Below are 16,521 nucleotides of genomic sequence, written 5' to 3'. Positions count from 1 at the left end.
CCGTGCGCACCGTGCTCGATAATGAAGCATAGCGCTCGATTTCATTTGCAGCGAGAGCTGGCCTCGGACCCCTTCGAGATTTCGCGTGAAAATGCGAGCGTTCCGACACTGCTCCTTCAAACCGATGGGAAGTACATTTCCGTCGGAGTTAGACCAACATGGTGGGGTAAGTAGCCTTCTCGACAATCTAACGTAGATTTAGAACCCAATTTTTACCGAATTTAACCTTCTAAGACATTTATATTTTCAACTGAAGTGTACTTAAGTTTTCACACTTTTCGAAGAATAGCCTCACATTTTTGGTGAACTTGACTGTTTCGAGCATAATGGAGACAAATGAGGTCGATATTATGGTAGACGAAGGGTTTCCGGTCCTATTGATGGTACATTCATTTCTGCACGTTCAACCGTTGTCGTGTTTTCGGCCTCGTAATTTCACGAGAAATCACAAATTTCTCCGTTGTTGCGGCACTCATTGTTGCGTGACGTCACAGTAAACACGATTTTCTGGGGCTGCTGTTTAGTTGTTTTGTCTTTCGTCGTCGTCGTGGCATGTATTTATAAAACATTTTTTTAAATATCAGAAAGTAGTACTAGTAGGGACCTGGTTTAACTTTAAACATTGTTATAATTATACCATGGAGGAAGAAATAGACCCTCCATGCTCGTACTACACAGTGAGTCAGTGACAGTTCTAGGCTATTTTGGACATGATATTTACAATACACAAGTTTTTGTCTTCAACTTGCACTTTGTTTTATTGCATTAATATATTTGTTTCTTTAGTCATGTTAGTTGTCATCTTATTATACAAAGTTAAATTTTTAATAACCGGATGTGTTTATATCGCAAACCTTATATTAGCGTGCTACGGAGTACAGTGCCCCCAGTTTAGGTCCATATACAATGAGAATTAGCCTGGTTATTTCTGTCAACCTTTTTTTAAATAACTATATGATGGGATCTAAACAATGTAAAATTAAAATCTTATGATACTTTTTTTCCCTCCAAACCTCAGGCCTACCCTTGATGATCTACCGTTGTTTCTAGCTTTTGGATAATTCCGTCACAAAGTACTTGTCAGAGAACGTGAAGTTGAACATTGACTGGTTTCTTCCTGATGTTGTAACCCAGCCAGATTTCTACGGGGTGTTGTAATTATGACTGTTCGGGAATGCCGTGCTCAGAGATGTAGTTGGTATCGCTAGGCTTCCGAGATGAAAGGTGTCAGGACACTTCGTACCTTTGCCTCTTCGCACCCTAGACGCTTCGTACCTTTGCAAGGTACGAAGTGACTATGGGACTCTTCGTACCTTGGACACTTCGTACCTTGGACACTTCGTACCTTCTTACAAGATACTTTAGTACCTCGTACTAAATGAAAGGTTTTGCTGGGTTTTTTTTTTTCTCAAGCTAACAGACCCCGAATTGAGTTGAAACTTTTGCATGCTTGTGAATTTATATTTCTGAATATTTTTTTAATTTAAAGTTTAAAGTCTTAAGCCTGGTTCATACTTACTGCGAATGTGAATTCGATATGGATTTTACTTGAATTTTACATCACAACTCTGTTTTCGTTGCGATATTTGCACAATGCAATATTCGCACAATTCAACCTCTGCAAGTTATTTGTGAACTTTTGGTATCAACATTGGTATCGCATTCACATTCGCAGGAAGTGTGAAGCTTCATTTCAGATCAGAGACAGAAAAAATAGTTCAAATGTGAACTTAACGATCAGTAAGCTTTTCAACGAAAAGATCTTTGCCAATAGTATTGTACAATAACTTTAAGATAAAGAGTAAGCATTGTTCAATCATTGCTTTACAGGGTTCCCATCAAGATAAATTACATTATTTTAATCAATATTTATTGGCAGACAAAAATAGTACTTAATGTTGTATTGCAAGTTGCTTGTGATGTTTATAGATAATAGGGAAAATAAGAAACTAGTTGAATTAGAAAGTATAATTTCCACTTTATATGTTTACAGATCTCCTAATACCTGGGTGTTCCTGTAACAACTTTTTTTTAAATTTTTCTCCGAGCTGACCTAGCATTAAACAATTATTTAAATAATTAAGACTCTGTAAAGGAAAATGTGGATAATTGCATGAGACATTCCTGCAGCTGAAAGAATCAAATAAATAAATTAATAAATGAAATAAGAAAAGAATGTTGCAGTGTTTAATAAAAAATATGTTGTTAACAAATTGACCAATCCTCACAGAATAAAAGCATGAAAATGGGCAAGTAATGGTGGACCCTTGAAATGCAATAGTGTTTCTTTCATCAAGGTATAAACCACGGCGAATATCTAATACTATTTTCGGTGGAATGGCATATTAAAAAGCTTCAAAAAATAATTTTAATGGATTTAGCCATTGTACGGCAGACCTTCTTTAAACGAATCCCTTTTAGACAAATGCACAATCCTTTGAAAAGCCTGGTACCTCAATGTTTACCCAACACCGCATTAATCAGTGTAACGTTTGAAGTAGGGAACCAGACATGACTGAAGTGTACGGAAACGCTAGGCAAATGACTAGCGTTTCCTTACACAGCAGCTGATTGGTTACACTAGTTACATAGGACATTGAGCATGGTCCATGTTTTGACCAATCACGTGTGGGCTCTCATTTTACAAGCGAGACATGGCGGATTTCTCGATTCTGAACGGTCACGCTGACGAAGACGGATTCTTTTGGTGAACTTGACTGTTTCGAGCTACCTTGGAAATAACGAATACAGCGAAAGACTACATCAATAGTTTACCTAACAGTCCATCTGTAAAATTCTTCTGCACAATTTGGTTAAATATTAAAAAGATGACGTTTTTGAAGACCATTATTTCTGCACAAAGAGGGTAATGTTTTTTGTCTCATATTTCTTATTTTTGGATACATAAAATTATGGAATAATTTTTGTAGGTACAAGAAAACATTATTACTCCGTTTTATGAAAGTTTTTGTCTGTTAGAGTATTTAATACTCCCGAATTGGATTTTTTAAAATGCGTCCTCCGAGCTCATTATATATTCATAGCCGCGACGGTCATGAATATCTAACAAATGAAATGAAGGGGTTTTCTGACCCTTGCGCACTGACTGAAACTAGAGATTGAGAGTTTGTGAACAAACTCAAGGTGTTCGGTTTCCGGGAGTAAAAGCCTGGATTAAAAAACAAATATTACACCTTGCTTTGTTCTCAAGATTTGTAATAAATGATTCAAATTACAAAAACTGTCAAAACCACATGATTACGTCATCTAGTAAAAGTGTATGTTTGGTGACGTCATCGGTAATATTTGTTTTAAACCAGACCTTTGCCAGACTTGTATGGTGTGATGGTAAAGCATCAAAGGATGTTTATTTCGACCTAAAAGACAATAAACCACGCCCTTTCAAATCATTTCACAGTCACTTCCCGTTTAAACAGGTCAAAAGGTCAACGAAAGTTCACCAACATATCCATTTCTGTCAAGTACGTAAAGCCCTTTCATATGATGTACAGATTGTCAAAATAGCTTATGTAGTTTAGGAAATATGAACTTAGGAAATATTGACTGACGACTGAAGAAAAGACTGTAAGGGGCATGTATGTTTTAACCGCCTTGAACGAAGACTATTCTTCATGAAGCTTTTTCGCGCTCTATTGATAATATTTTAAAAAAGAAGTAAAAAAAGAAAACGTGGATCAAAAATAATGATTTTTTGAAATAATAATTTGAATTTTTATTACTCAAGAATGGATGACGTCATCATGACCTAACTAACAGAATATTCCACTCCTAATCCATATCTAACTATGTGCGAAGTTTCAAGTTCATACGAGTTTGGGAAGTGTGCTTTTGTTCGAGGACAAGGGACGAAGAGAAGAAGAAGATGAAAATCTGGATTGTTTTATTGATTTGTTTGTACTAAAGTTTTGTTTAATCCGGCAGTTTATTTTAGCAAGACCACTCCTAATTGCTTGGGCCTTATGCTTTAACCATTCTGTTTTCTTTGAATGTTTTGTGTTGTAACATCCATGTCTGTGCATGGAGGTAGAAATAGATTAGTTTACGTAACGTCCTTTCCTACTAGAGAAAGTTTGAAAGGGCTTATGTTATTTCAGAGATTTTTTTTTCTTCAAAATATTTAACTCAAAATAACTTGGATAGTTGTTTTAACAAATAATCAAAACAATTGATGATTATGCTAAGTTCAAGAAGTAATAGATATCGTAATACTGACGTGAATTCCGTGGGCCCAAAACGCCCTTCACCCGGGGGAGTGGTCGATCGATGTAACGTCTCTATTCTTCTCGGTGTTTAACCAAAACATGACCAATGTTCGTCATTTTGTACTGTTGTTTTCTCACATAATTAAAAGTCCCATGAATCACTGAAGTAGGTGACCATCTCAGCGAAACTTCGTCTTCAATTACACATTGACCACTAAGCCATCAGAAGGGTAACATTTGAACAATTTGACGCTGAAGATTGAAATGAAATCGTTTTCGCAGCGTTCTGCATAGCTATATAGCTCTATGCATATCACGCTATGGCACAGAGTACAACAAACTTGGCAGCATGCCACCAAATAAATTATGCCTAGTACACTACACGTGCACGCCACAAGTGTTACGCACAATCAATGGGGAAATTTCGTAGTTCTTTATACAAGAAATTGTGAACTTTCAAACTCAATTTTGAACCAGAAGACGAGCTCAAAATGGGATCACGTCTGCGAGGCATTTACGAAGTTTTTAACGAACTTTCCGATGATGTGTCGATTGTAACAACCCATCATGTAGATCAAAAGTTATGATTTTTTGAAATAATAAACTTTGAAAATTCATAACTCAAGAATTGATGACGTCATCGTGACATAACTCAAACGGTTTCTTCTCCTTATACATATCTAACTATGTGTGAAGTTTCAACTTTATATGTGCTTGGGAAGTGTGATTTTTTTAGCGGACAATCGCCGCTAATAAGCAGAATGGATGATCACTGGAGCGTGCTCTGCTGCACCGCTAATACACTACACGTTGTGTGTATGGCTACGTGCAATGTTTATGCACATACCAATGGGGATTTACGTTGTTCTTTAGACGTGAATTTTGAAATTTTCAACCTCTCTTTTGAGCCGGAAGACAACATCAAAATGGGGTCATGTCTGTGGGGCGTTTACGGAGTTTTCAATGACGATTCCGATGATGTTTCGATTGTAAGAATCCCTCATGTAGATCAAAAGTTATGATTTTTTGAATTAATAAACTTTGAATATTCATAACTCAAGAATTGATGACGTCATCATGACGTAACTCACACGGTTTCTTCTCCTAATAAATCGCTAACTATGTGTGAAGTTTCAAGTTCATACGATGTTTGGAAAGATGTTTTTGTAGGGGGACAAGGGACGTACAGAAGAAGAAGAAGAAGAAGAAGAAGAAGAAGAAGAAGAAGTATCAACTAGACTCAAGTTTTTGTCATAACAAAAACAAGGTGTTCGGCTTCCGGGAGTACAAAAATACACCCTGGTGGACAATTATCAAAGGAAAAACCCATGAAAATAGGCCTTTTCAAAGCATTTTACATGCACTTCCGGTTTAGAAAGGTCAAAAGGTCAAGAGAAGGTCACCAACATATCCATTTTTGTGAAGTACGTAAACCCCTTTCATATAATGTATAGATTGTCAAAATAGCTTTTGTGGTTGAGGACATAGGAACTTATGAATGATGACGACTGGAGAAGAGACTAACTAAACGAAAGGGAAATGTTTATTGAAAACGCCTTGAAAACAGACTATAAACGAAGCTGATATAATATTTTTTAAAAAGAAGTAAAAAAAAAACCCCAAAACAAAAACAAACATACAACAACATCAACAACTGGTTCAGCGGGTTTCCCATCCAAGTACTGACCGGGCCCGATGTTGTTTGAATTCACTGATCGGACGAGAACCGGTGTGATCAACGCAGTACGGTAGTAGTCAAAACAAAAAACTTGACGAAAATACACAAAAAATCTGATTTGAACCAGAAGACAAGGTAAAAATGGGGTCATGTCTGCGAGGCCTTTACGGAGTTTTTAACGACCTTTCCGATTATGTATCGATTGTAAGAATCCATCACGTGGATCAAAAATAATGATTTTTTGAAATAATAATTTGAATTTTTATTACTCAAGAATGGATGACGTCATCATGACCTAACTAACACATTATTCCACTCCTAATGCATATCTAACTATGCGCGAAGTTTCAAGTTCATACGAGTTTGGGAAGTGTGCTTTTGTTCGAGGACAAGGGACGAAGAGAAGAAGAAGATGAAAATCTGGATGTTTTATTGATTTGTTTGTACTAAAGTTTTCTTTAATCCGGCAGTTTATTTTAGCAAGACCACCCCTAAATGCTTGGGCCTTATACTTTAACCATTCTGTTTTCTTTGAATATTTTGTATTGTAACATCCATGTCTGTGCATGGAGGTAGAAATAGATTAGTTTACGTAACGTCCTTTCCTACTAGAGAAAGTTTGAAAGGGCTTATGTTATTCCAGAGATTTTTTTTCTTCAAAATATTTAACTCAAAATAACTTGGATAGTTGTTTTAACAAATAATCAAAACAATTGATGATTATGCTAAGTTCAAGAAATAATAGATATCGTAATACTGACGTGAATTCCGTGGGCCCATAACGCCCTTCACTCGGGGGGAGTGGTCGATCGATGTAACGTCTCTATTCGTCTCGGTGTTTAACCAAAACATGATCAATGTTCGTCATGTTGTACTGTTGTTTTCTCACATAATTAAAAGTCACATGAATCACTGAAGTAGGTGGTCATCTCAGCGAAACTTCGTCTTCAATTCCACATTGACCACTAAGCCATCAGAAGGGTAACATTTGAACAATTTGACGCTGAAGATTGAAATGAAATCGTTTTCGCAGCGTTCTGCATAGCTATGTAGCTCTATGCATATCACGCTATGGCACAGAGTACAACAAACTTGGCAGCATGCCACCAAATAAATTATGCCTAATACACTACACGTGTACGCCACAAGTGTTACGCACAACCAATGGGAAAATTTCGTAGTTCTTTGTACAAGAAATTGTGAATTTTCAAACTCGATTTTGAACCAGAAGACGAGATCAAAATGGGATCACGTCTGCGAGGCATTTACGGAGTTTTTAACGAACTTTCCGATGATGTGTCGATTGTAACAACCCATCATGTAGATCAAAAGTTATGTTTTTTTGAAATAATAAACTTTGAAAATTCATAACTCAAGAATTGATGACGTCATCGTGACATAACTCAAACGGTTTCTTCTCCTTATACATATCTAACTATGTGTGAAGTTTCAACTTTATATGTGCTTGGGAAGTGTGATTTTTTTAGCGGACAATCGCCGCTAATAAGCAGAATGGATGATCACTGGAGCGTGCTCTGCTGCACCGCTAATACACTACACGTTGTGTGTATGCCTACGTGCAATGGTTATGCACATACCAATGGGGATTTACGTTGTTCTTTAGACGTGAATTTTGAAATTTTCAACCTCTCTTTTGAGCCGGAAGACAACATCAAAATGGGGTCATGTCTGTGAGGCGTTTACGGAGTTTTCAATGACGATTCCGATGATGTTTCGATTGTAAGAATCCCTCATGTAGATCAAAAGTTATGATTTTTTGAATTAATAAACTTTGGATATTCATAACTCAAGAATTGATGACGTCATCATGACGTAACTCACACGGTTTCTTCTCCTAATAAATCGCTAACTATGTGTGAAGTTTCAAGTTCATACAAATTTGGAAAAGGCGCTTTTGTTAGCGGACAAGGGACGCTGAGAAGAAGAAGAAGAAGTATGAAGAACTAGAATTTAGTGTTTGTAGAAACAAACACAAGGTGTTCGGATATCGTCAAGGTCAGCGTTTGAGTCAATGAAATAAGTGTTGTTAAAAATGCAAAGATTTTTTTTCTCGATGTGTATTATGGTAATTTAGCATCAAAAGGGTTGTTGCTCGAACAACTAACAATTAAAGGAACACGTTCCCTTATGAGGCGCCAAGTGTAAACTTATTATTTAACGCAACTATTTACAACTATCTCACCAAGTCGACTTACAGAAACTAAGAAGTTGACTTAACAGCCTGAACACGCGTTGAGATGTGTGTGTATCAAACCTTGTGCACCACTATGAGAGCACTCTATTTCCTAGTCTGTATATTGCTTTTTAACTTTACGTTTGCGGGCTAAAACTAAATGTAATACTGTAATGCCCCTTTAAATGATGTTTGACCAGGCAAAGATATAAAGTAGGTTCCAACGGTTACAAAATATTAGTATGATTAGCCCGTGCTTAGCCCGCTCATGGGGGTTCCATTGTTTGTGATTAAATTTACTTCATTATCATTATGTTTGACAACTTGGACCGAGCACCTCTGGGTCAAAAGATGTTTTGGAGTTTTCTTAACTTTACAAAATTATGATATCACTTAACCATTGCTTCGTCCTTCGGATGGGACGTAAAGCCGTTGGTCCCATGTGTTATGTAACGCATATAAAAGAAACCCAGTGTACTTATCGAAAAGAGAAGGATTTCGCCCCGGTGTTCCCGGTCCGATCGGCAGCAAAATTGCGCCACAGCACCTTGTAAAGCATTACATGGTGCTACCAGAGTATTAGTATGATTAGCCCGTGCTTAGCCCGCTCATGGGGGTTCCATTGTTTGCGATTAAATTTACTTCATTATCATTATGTTTGACAACTTGGACCGAGCCACTCTGGGTCAAAAGAATTACGGATTTATTTTAAACACATGTCATGACACGGCGAAACGCGCGAATACGAGGGTGGGTTTTCCCGTTATTTTCTCCAGGCTAAATTTTCACAGGTTTGTTATTTGATATAGAAGTTTTGATACACGAAGTGTGGGCCTTGGGCAATACTGTTTACCGAAAGGGTACAATGGCTTTAAGTCATGTTTGACGCCTTGGATCGGGCACCACTAGGGCAGGAGATGTTAAGGAGGTTCCAAACGATACATAATTAGTATGCTTAGCCCGATCGTGGGTTCCAGTATTTTCTTATTTTATGTAAATAACATTACATGCGTTAAAGGAACACGTTGTCTTGGATCGGACGAGTTGGTCTAAAAAAAGCGTTTGTAACCGTTTGTTATAAAATACATAATGGTTGGAAAGATGTTGTAAAATGATCCACACAAATTTGCCTCGAAATTGCGTGGTTTTCCTTTTACTTTGCGAACTAACACGGTCGGCCATTTTTGGGAGTCATAAAAAACAGGATCTATGGAAAAGCTGAAAATAAAAACCATGACGAAATATACCATTGTTATTCAATAGAGAAGTATTGTAGTCACTTTGGTTGGGGAGTGAGGAAACTAGTAAAACACACATAAATCACAGTGCTGGCTGGGACATAATTTTATGCACCTGACAAATCTATGCATGGATATTCTTTAGAAGGTTGTGTTTGTTTGAATATATTCACATGGTTCGTTGAAATATAAGGGGGTTGGTTGTGGCGCCAACAACCTTTTTGTCCTTTTGACAACCATCATATATAATGTAACTTCACGGCTGATGGTTGCACTTTGGTATTGTCACTTTTCGACTCGGCTCTACGTGCTGTCTGGTACCTTCCATACATACATTTTGTTGTGAAGATTTTAATTGGGTAAAGGCTTATAGTTTGATGATTAATATGACGAAAACAAACTTTTATCCTTTTGAACTGAATTCATGATTTATTGTCTCATTCTTCTCACGTAGCTATTTAGTAGGGTCAAAACGTGAGGCCAATAACACTTTTTTGCAAGTACATGTACACCATGTAATGTTAGTTGGACGCAGTTTGCTAACAGCCTAATTTCCTTTTTTAAATAAAATCAGTAAATTAATAATTTGGCTTGTTACATAAAATAAAATTGAAGAGGATGCCTGAATTGACTAATACAATCGGAGTTGGACGAGGTGTAGACTTGGGAGTTGGACGAGGTGTAGACTTGATTCAAGTAGATCGACTTACTGACATAATCCATCTCACCAAGTCGACTAAGATAAAATGATCAGTCGACTAACTGACATAATTTATCTCACCAAGTCGACTTACAGAAACTTAGAAGTTGACTTAAAGCCATGGACCCTTTCGGTACAGAAAAAAAAAGTTCACAGATTTATTAATATTTTACAGGGTTTACAGAAGGTAATGGTGAAAGACTTCTCTTGAAATATTAGTCCATGAAATGGTTTACTTTTTGAGAAAACGGTAAAACAAGATAAATTCTCGTTAACGAGAATTACGGATTTGTTATAAACACATGTCATGACACGGCGAAACGCGCGAAAACAGGAGTGGGTTTTCCCGTTATTTTCTTCCGACTCCGATGTCCGATTGAGCCTCAATTTCCACAGGATTGTTATTTTATATATAAGTTGTGATACACGAAGTGTGGGACTTGGACAATACTGTTTACCGAAAGTGTATAATGGCTTTAACAGCCCGAACACGCGTTGAGATGTGTGTGTATCAAACCTTGTGCACCACTATGAGAGCACTCTATTTCCTAGTCTTTATATTGCTTTTTAACTTTACGTTTGCGGGCTAAAACTAAATGTAATACTGTAATGCCCCTTTAAATGATGTTTGACCAGGCAAAGATATAAAGTAGGTTCCAACGGTTACAAAATATTAGTATGATTAGCCCGTGCTTAGCCCGCTCATGGGGGTTCCATTGTTTGTGATTAAACTTACATCATTATCATTATGTTTGACAACTTGGACCGAGCACCTCTGGGTCAAAAGATGTTTAGGAGTTTTCTTAACTTTACAAAATTATGATGTCACTTAACCATTGCTTCGTCCTTCGGATGGGATGTAAAGCCGTTGGTCCCATGTGTTATGTAACGCATATAAAAGAAACCCAGTGTACTCATCGAAAAAAGAAGGATTTCGCCCCGGTGTTCCCGGTCCGATCGGCAGCAAAATTGCGCCACAGCACCTTGTAAAGCATTACATGGTGCTACCAGAGTATTAGTATGATTAGCCCGTGCTTAGCCCGCTCATGGGGGTTCCATTGTTTGTGATTAAATTTACTTCATTATCATTATGTTTGACAACTTGGACCGAGCACCTCTGGGCCAAAAGAATTACGGATTTATTTTAAACACATGTCATGACACGGCGAAACGCGCGGATACGAGGGTGGGTTTTCCCGTTATTTTCTCCCGACTCCGATGACCGATTGAGCCTAAATTTTCACAGGTTTGTTATAGAAGTTGTGATACACGAAGTGTGGGCCTTGGGCAATACTGTTAACCGAAAGGGCCCAATGGCTTTAAGTCTTGTTTGATGCCTTGGATCGGGCACCACTAGGGCAGGAGATGTTAAGGAGGTTCCAAACGATACATAATTAGTATATGCTTAGCCCGGTTTTGGGTTCCAGTATTTTCTTATTTTATGTAAATAACATTATATACGCTAAAGGAACACGTTGCCTTGGATCGGACGAGTTGGTCTATAAAAAGCGTTTGTAACCGTTTGTTATATAATACATAATGGTTGGAAAGATGTTGTAAAAGTAGAACAAAATGATCCACACAAATTTGCCTCGAAATTGCGTGGTTTTCCTTTTACTTTGCGAACTAACACGGTCGGCCATTTTTGGGAGTCATAAAAAACAGGATCTATGGAAAAGCTGAAAATAAAAACCATGACGAAATATACCATTGCTATTCAATAGAGACGTATTGTAGTCACTTTGGTTGGGGAGTGAGGAAACTAGTAAAACACACATAAATCACAGTGCTGGCTGGGACATAATTGTATGCACCTGGCAAATCTATGCATGGATATTCTTTAGAAGGCTTTGTTTGTTTGAATAGATTCACATGGTTCGTTGAAATATAAGGGGGTTGGTTGTGGCGACAACAACCTTTTTATCCTTTTGACAACCATCATATAATATTGTAACTTCACGGCTCATGGTTGCACTTTGGTATTGTCACTTTTCAACTCGGCTCTACGTGCTGTCTGGTACCTTCCATACATACATTTTGTTTTAATTTTTTTTCATTGTGTAAAGGCTTATAGTTTGATGAATAATATGACGAAAACAAACTTTTATCCGTTTGAACTGAATTCATGATTTATTGTCTCAATCTTCTCACGTAGTTATTTAGTAGGGTCAAAACCTATTTTGCAAGTACATGTACACCATGTAGTGTTAGTTGGACGCAGTTTGCTAACAGCCATTAACCTTTTTTAAATAAAATCAGTAAATTAATCATTTTGCTTGTTACATAAAATAAAAGTGAAGAGGATGCCTGAATTGACTAATACAATCGGAGTTGGACGAGGTGTAGACTTGATTCAAGTCTTAGATTGTGGTTATTCTTCTGCATCCTAGGCACAAAAAACGCCCCACATTATTAGCGATCACGCGGGCCCTAACTCGCAATCTCAATTTGCAACGTGTGCAGGCTGTGTATAAGTAAACTGTAAGTCGACTTGGTGAGATAAATTATGTCAGTAAGTGGACTCAACATTTTATCTAAGTCGACTTGATGAGATAAATTATGTCATTAAGTCAACTGATAGTTTTGAGTAAGTCGACTTAGCAAAATAATATGTCGGTTAGTAACTGGTTCCACGAAATAAGTCGTCTTGATGAGATAACGTATGTCGGTAACTCAATATGTTGGATGGCACTCCTGGAGCTCCGTATGTGACCTTTTGCCAGTCAAAACTTATCAATGGAAAATCACGCCATGTGCACGCACATGGCACTGGCGTTTAATGTGTAAACAAGTCTGAACAAGCTATAGTCGCGAGGGGTATGCTGCGTTGGGCATAAACACTTAAGCCAAGAAAATATACAAATGCTTACTTTTGAACCGTAAGACAAGGTCGAAATGGGATTATGTCTGCGAGGCGTTTACGGAGTTTTGAATGATGATTCCGATGATGTATTGATTGTAAGAATCCCCTGTGTAGATCAGAAGTTATGATTTTATATTAATAAAAAAACTTTGAATGACCATCATTCAAGAACGGTTGACGTCATCATGACGTAACTTAAACGGTTTCCTCTCCTAATAAATACCTATCTATGTGTGAAGTTTCAAGTTCATACGGGTTTGGGAAAGGTGCTTTTGTTAGCGGACAAGGTATTTTTGAGTTGGCCGAACAAACTTAAAAATACACTAGAGATAAAATTTTTGTTAATTACAATACGGTGTTCGGTTGGGCGTTACGTGATGACGTAGTTCAAAAACATTGAACCATGAAGATGACTTTTTCTACAACGTGTCGTTAATTTTTATAGTTAAACTTGTGTCACAGTTTTTAACGACTCCTTTTTTTCTTCACAAATGCAATATTTTTGTGTAAGATTGGCTTTAGGTTTTAATTTGCAATTTATGGAAACCCATTTAAAATTTAGCTACCTCCGCACGGGATGCTGTACACAGATTTGATAATCAACAGCGCCCTATTTTGTTGGACAAACGAGAGCTCTGTTGGGATTCCCCCCAAAACGTTCTCGCTATATGATTTGTACACATTTTAACATTGTTTTATTGTAATTTAATACCTGATGACGTAATTAGGCCTGTTTGTCTTAAAAACACTAAGGTTCAACTATCTGTTGAGTTTCAAGGTTCAAATCGATCTCAATCTTGAGTTATGCCGTAGATCAGCTCAAAAGTTGTTTTTTTTATGAAAAAAACACGAAGTCGAACTTATTCGTTGAGATACAGCGAAAACCAAATATCGTTTTTCAACATTAAAAACCTTGTCATGACCTAATCAATGACGTCATCATTCCAAAAAAATGGCGGTTTCATCTTCTCACTATTGTCTATGTACATAGTAAGTTTTAAGTTTGTACAAGCTTTACTTTTGTTTAAAAGCTCAAAAGTTGTTTTTTTCATGTAAAATACACGAAGGCGAAGTTTGACCCAGGGTAACGACCGGAAGTTAAGGTCATACGTTTTTTTGCGCTAACTTTTCAAATGTTGTCCAAGTCTTTATCTATCCGATACCCAAGTATGAACATCATAGCTCTTATATTCGTTGAGATACAGCGAAAAGCAAATGTCGTTTTTCAACTTTAAAAACCTTGCCATGACGTCATCAATGACGTCATCATTCCCAAAAAGTGGCGGTTTCATCTACTCACCATTGTCTATGTACATAGTAAGTTTAAGTTTGTACAAGCTTTACTTTTGTTTAAAATTGCTGGAGAAGGTTCGCAGGGAAAGAAGAACACGAGGGAAAAATTGCACGGTTTTCCTTTTACCTCGTCGACACGGTCGGCCATTTATATTTGACTCCCATAAATTGGCCGACCGTGTTAGTTCGCACAGTAAAAGGAAAAACACGCAATTTCGAGGTAATTACTTGTGTGGATCATTGATTCTACTTTTAAAACATCTTTCCAACCATATGCATTTTATACAAAACGGTTGCAAACGCTTTTTATAGACCAACTCGTCGTTCCTTTAAGAACAATCAAACACCAAACATTCAACAAGCACAAGTGATAGTTCGTCTCTTCACGTTAAGAACATACTACCCAGATGTTGTAGGCTCCCTTAAAGCCATTATACACTTCGGTAAAAAAAGAATTGAGAAAAATCACAGATTTACAAATAATTTACAGGGTTTACAGAAGGTAATGGTGAAAGACTTCTCTTGACATATTTTTCCATGAAATGCTGTACTTTTTGAGAAAACATTAAAACAACATCAATTCTCGATAGCGAGAATTACTGATTTATTTTAAACACATGTCATGACACGGCGAAACGTGCGGAAACAAGGGTGGGTTTTCCAGTTATTTTCTCCCGACTCTGATGACCGATAGAGCCTTAAATTGTCACAGGTTTGTTATTTTATATATAAGTTGTGATACACGAAGTGTGGGACTTGGACAATACTGTTTACCGAAAGTGCTTTAAACCATTTCCTGTGTTCATTGATTCATCCAAAACATATTCCAATAATTCATAATCTTTACAAACGGGTTTTTATTTTATTTACAATGCGCGGTTGAACGCCCCTCGTTATCATAATAATAAGTGGTTTCTCTGAATAATACGTCATCAATAATAGTTTCAATAGGGTGTTGTGTGAGGGCTGTGAGCTCACTTTACGCTAAAGAATGCAGCACACGCATCCATTCAAAATTTTAAAATTCAAACGGAAACTTCAGTGCCTTAAAGGAACGCGTTGCCTTGGATCGGACGAGTTGGTCTATGAAAAGCGTTTGAAACCGTTTGTTATGAAATGCACATAGGTAGAAAGATGTAAAAGTACAATATGATGATCCACACAAGTATTACTCAAAATTGCACGGTTTTCATTTTACGTCGCGAACTATAACACCGTCGGCCATTTATGGAAGTCAAATTTTTGACTCCCATAAACGGCCTACCGTGTTTGTCGACGAGGTAAAACGAAAACCACGCAATTTCGAGGCATATTTGTGTAGATCATTGTATTCTACTTTTACAACATCTCTCTAACCATACCGATTTTATAACAAACGGTTACAGAACGCTTTTCAAAGACCAACTCGACCGATCCAAGGCAACGTGTTCCTTTAAAGGGTGTATGTACTTTTTGTAGGACAAAAAATACAATGTCCTGACAGATTTACACTAAACTATATAGTAGGCCAGCCAAAGTGTAAAATTACACTTTGGACGGCATAGTTTGTTAATGGCTGGCATCCATGCTAGATGTATGGATCATGGGCTCGGGAAGACGATTAGGATGGATGCCCAGCTTGATTTTGAATTGTAAGGTCATTTTGGGGTAAAAAGGTCAAAAAAGGTCAAAAACGTCTTCCCGAGCCCATGATCCATACATCTAGTATGGATGCCAGCCATTAACAAACTATGCCGTGGTTTTTTTTTCTAGAGCACTTTTTAAAGTTTGGCTGGTCTACTAATACATAGCTTGAAGATAATGATTGAAGAAAGATTTCCTGAAAATATTATGAGCTTAGGTGCTGTACTTTTGGGGAAATGAGTAAAACAATGTCACGCAAACAATTCTGCTCTCATGTGACCAAAATTATTTGAAGAATTTAAAAACGTATTTTCATGACATTGTTTTACTCATTTCTCAAAAACTACAGCACCTCAGTAAGTAATAGTTGAAGGGAAGCTTTCCACTATGATTTTCTTCAAACCCTGTTAGTTTAATGTTAATCTATGGACATTTAGAAAAAGTACCAAAATCCTTTAAGACGTCTCAAAATCTTGCAGTTTGGCATTACTCCTATCAGTTGTCATGTACAAAACATCTACAAGGTGTTGTGATTGTAAGCAGTGATTAAACAATTAAAGTTTGCCTGATGTGAAAATACAACAAACGGAACAAAGGTCCGCCATCTTGGAGTCCTTGAGATGTTTTTTTTAAATTTTGACTTAAATTTGATAAAAAGGCTGGACTTATCCCTAACGATTTCATAGTCGAAGATCTAGTTTGGAATCTC

The 16,521-nt window shown here is 37.1% G+C and overlaps 1 long non-coding RNA gene across 1 annotated transcript; it reads left to right on the top strand.

The window, feature by feature from the left end:
* On the top strand, window positions 1-1,799 carry LOC139934049 (uncharacterized). Its single transcript, XR_011785684.1, has 2 exons — window positions 1-166; window positions 1,019-1,799. It is a non-coding gene; the product is annotated as an uncharacterized lncRNA (long non-coding RNA).
* Window positions 1,800-16,521: the final 14,722 nt, after the last annotated feature.

Source organism: Asterias amurensis, chromosome 2 (assembly GCF_032118995.1).
Source record: "Asterias amurensis chromosome 2, ASM3211899v1".
Lineage (NCBI taxonomy): Eukaryota > Metazoa > Echinodermata > Asteroidea > Forcipulatida > Asteriidae > Asterias > Asterias amurensis.
This window is presented reverse-complemented; position numbering and strand designations above follow the sequence as displayed.